Raw genomic sequence first — 4,413 nt, 5'->3', positions numbered from 1 at the left:
TCCCTGTTTGAATTTGGGAGGGGTCAAGGAAAGGAGGTTTCTTTTCAGTGCTGAAGTTTCTAAGGAAGCCAGCCCAGATCCCCCACTTCCCTTCCAGAGAATGTATCCTGTGATGTTTAAGTAGGAGTCAAGCCTTGAGAATGAATTTCTCCTGAACTGTCCTTGCTCCACAAGAGGAGGCAGGGATGGATACACCCAGTAAAGAAGGCGCACAACAGAAGTGATTTGAGTCAAATGTCCCCTGGGACCCCAAAGCTTTCTGTCCAGGGGAACGGGGGCTCAAGTGACCCATTGGCAAGGGAAGAGGTCAACAGGGGTGACCCAGTACCCCAGCTTCCTGGAGACTCTCGAAGAAACTCGGCATTTCATCCTGAGTTTCAGAAGAGAGAGGGCAGATCAAAGGCAGGGACCAAGGACAGTGGGGGTAGGAAGGGGTCAAGAAAGAGATGGAGGGAGAAACAAGGTGGGACAAGGGAAGTTAAGGGCTGAGGTTGAGGCCCAGAGTGAGAGTAGAAAAAGGACTAGATTGCCAAACAAAGGCAGCAATCAGGACACTGGCCTGCCCAGGTCAGTGACTCTCATCTCTCGGTCTACACCCTGAGTGGTGCCCTTGATGCCCTGCCCAGGCCCCTCTGCTGGCTGTGAGTGTTGGCTCCAATGACTCCAAAGGCTCCCAGTGGCCCCTTCTCTGGAGACTTGAGCAACCAGCAGCCAATTAGCTGACTGATGGGGTATGGGGGTGGGGGTACCTACCTCAGGGGGCTCCTTTCTGTGGTCCCAGTCTCCATCCAGAGCTTTCCTACAGGGTGAAGCCCAAATTAGACTCCAGCTGTGAGAGGGGGTCCTTGCTTAGCCCCTCCCCTACCCCATCCTGCTTCCAGCCCTTCCCTTCTCCTGAGACTTTGCCCTCAATAAATCACGTGCCCCTGAATCCCTGTCTCAGGCTCTGCATCGAGGAAACCGGATCTAGAACACTTTTGTGCACAGGTTACACCTTTAGCTCCAGCACCTAGGATGGTATGTTCAGTGTCCAATAAGGCTAAATCTTATGATATTATAGGCGATTAATTGAAAAAATACATGACTGATTGAATTAATGCTCTGGGTGGGAGATAAGTGGGTGAGAGTTTTTATTGCAGAACTGCCCTCCCCCATGTACACACACACACACACACTCACTCACACACACGCAGTGTTAACCTGATCCCCATGGCTCATCCCAGTACATCCCGTCTGCATATGGGCCACCTGCTTATGTTTGTGCAAACTCAGGGGCAGATAATCTAGTTGGTGGATTATCCAGACCCCCAGCTGGCATCTTCCCCTTCAGTATCTCCCGCCTGAGTTCTCTTTCTGCTCCAACACCTTTTGGGGGTTGGGAGAGGGTTGGGCAGCGGAAGGCAGCAGGGGTGGGCAAGATGATGAAACTTCAGTCTAACACTGTTGCTACTATCTCAGCAGTATGATGAAAGGTCAGAAACTATTGGGTAAAATCAGGATAGGAATTTTCTGTGGACTCCAGGTAACTGGGCTCATCGTGAAATAGACAGTTAAAGAGCTGCTTATAGAGTGAAAACACCCTAAATGAAGCTACAAAATCACCTGCAAAGTAATCAGGTTTGGATCAGTGAGAATCATAGTTTGATAAGGTGTTTTAAGATAATCTGAGAGACTTCCATGGTGGTCCCGTGGTTAGGACTCCTCGCTTCCATTGCAGGGGACCTGGGTTCCATCCCTGGTCGGGGAACTAAGATCCCCACATGCCATGAGGCCAAAAAAGTAAATAAATAAATAATAACTTGAGATATGCAAAGTCTTGACCTATCCTGAAAGCTTTCCAGGAAGGAGGTGAGCAGATCTTTCACGCTGTTCAGTCCTCCCTGTTGAGAAGACCCTTCTGTAACCTCCCCTCCTTCTTCCAGATTGCCGCAGTTTGGTCTGTTTCTCTGATTTCGGCAGAAAGGAAGAACAATGGCTCTCCCATTCTTTTACCCATAATGCTCCTTCCCCCAAATATCTGGACCTGCATTGTCAATAGAAATAGAATGCGAACAGCAAATGTAATTTTAGAATTTCTGGTAACCACATTTTTTGTTTTGTTTTGTTTTTTGCGGTACGCGGGCCTCTCACTGTCGTGGCCTCTCCCGCTGCGGAGCACAGGCTCCGGACGCGCAGGCTCAGCGGCCGTGGCTCACGGGCTCAGCCGCTCCGCGGCATGTGGGATCCTCCCGGACCGGGGCACGAACCCGTGTCCCCTGCATCGGCAGGCAGACTCTCAACCACTGCGCCACCAGGGAAGCCCCTGGTAACCACATTTTTTAAAGGTAAAATGAAGCAGATGAAACTAATTTTAATGAAGCATTTTATTTAACTCAATATATCCAAAAATTCAACACATCTATATAAAAAAGTAGTCATGAGATGTTTACATTCTTTTTTCATACTAAGGCTTCAAAATCTGTTGTGTATTTCACACTTACAGCATGTCCCAGTTCAGTTCAGTTACATTTCCCTGGTTCAGTGGCCACGTGTGATTGGTGGCTGCCATATGGGACAGCACAAGTCCAGACCTTGGGAGTCCCTTCCCCAACACCTGCTCTACACCCAGCTCCTCTGGGGTGGGAGGCAGAGAACGGGAATCTAGATACAGTTTGTCTATCCTGGGGTGACCTTGGGAGGAGCTGGGAGAGGGGAGTGGTGAACAGACTCCAGAGAACATCCCAGGCCAGGCAACTAATTACTGGGAAGGGAGGAAGGAAGCTGTGTCTATTAAACCTCAACCTCAGATCTTTCCTCCTGAGCAGTAGGTAGGGCCAAGAAAGTACTTCCAAGCCTATGGTCCTCCAAGTCCCTAGTTAATCAGAATACTTAATTCCAGTTCCTTAATCTGCTTCTTTTCCCCACCTCCTCCAGGAAGTCTTTCCAGGTAAACTCCCCAACCTTATTTGATAGTTTCTTTCCTGAGTGCTGTCAGCATTTATAGACTAAAACCACTGCTTCACTGCAGTGACACCCCAACCCTCCAATTCTTGAGTGGACACCCCACATTCCATAGTTATGAGATGATCACCTACTGTGTGCCCACCACTGTACTGGGGATAGAGTGGTGTGCAAAATGGATGAGGGCTGTCCTGTACAACGTGGAAATGAATGCAGACAGTAAACAAACTTGAAAACAAAACAAGGTAATTTCAGAGAGTGATAAGATGAAGGGAGAAAGATCATTAAGGAGTTCCCCACACCCACCTAGTACTGAGGACCACAGAAAGTGAACCAGAAAAGATCTGATATTGTGTACTCAACCCCCTCACTTTACAGATGGGTAAACTGAGGCCAGGGGACAAGGAAGGGCTTGGTCAAGGTCACAGAAGTTGGTGGCAGAGCCACATCTTACTTTGAGGTTACTTTCTGAGGTGCTGCCTGGTCAGAGTGGTGGCTCTGTTCCTCCCCCATTAGACTGGGAGCGTTCCAGGGAATGAGCAAGCACTCCTGCCTTCTCTCTCCCGAGGGATAAGAGTCAGCATCTGAAATGGAAAGCAGTGAGTGATCTTATAAAAACAAACACAATCAAAATCGCAAAACTTCACTTTCAGCAATCTTTAAAAGCCAGCTGTCAGCCCCACCCTCCTCCACCAATCTCCACCAGATTTAATAGGAGGGGATGGGAGGTACTAAAGAGATCCACTCTCCTGCCTGCCTCACTCCCCACCATCTCGATCCACCCAGGAGGGGCATAGACCCAGGATTAGCCCAGAGGCCTGAATGAACTCGACAGAGATGGAGCCCCAAACAACCCAGAGTGGCTGAGGGATATGGTACTTCACGCTTCTGCTTCCTGTTCCAGGAGTCCATGAGCTATAGTGGCTGATGGGGGTCCCCACTAGGGGAGTGGGGGAGGTCCAGGTCCCCAGCCGCCCTCCTGCAGGCTCAGATTTGTTCTCCACGTTCCCTTCACAGCCCACGCTCCTAATCTCAGCCGCACTGCCTCCCTGAGCCAAGTCCCGGGGATTTATTTCAGGAGCTGTTTCGCCCACTCCGCCTGCCATCTGTGAGAAGCTGGGTGCTTCGGGAGTCCTCACCATCTGCCCACCTCCGCCATCAACCAGGCAGCCTCGGGTGGGGCTCAATCCCCAGGCCTGCAAATCCTCTACAGCATCGCTGGTGATTTTTTTTCTTACCTGCCATAAAGCAGGAGCACCGTGAGGTCTACTCCCACACCCTACCCGCCCACACACCTTTCGGCTTGAAGAGGCCTTGAAATTTGAGGATGGAGGATGAGGAGGCTGAATTAAATTCCCCCCAACACACACACCCAAACACACTCTCTATACACACACACACACACACACGCACCCAAACCCACTCTCTATACACACACACACACACGCACACACACACCCAAACCCACTCTCT

Source organism: Physeter macrocephalus, unplaced genomic scaffold, assembly GCF_002837175.3.
Source record: "Physeter macrocephalus isolate SW-GA unplaced genomic scaffold, ASM283717v5 random_490, whole genome shotgun sequence".
NCBI classification, from domain to species: Eukaryota; Metazoa; Chordata; class Mammalia; order Artiodactyla; family Physeteridae; genus Physeter; species Physeter macrocephalus.
Note: the sequence above shows the minus strand (reverse complement) of the source record.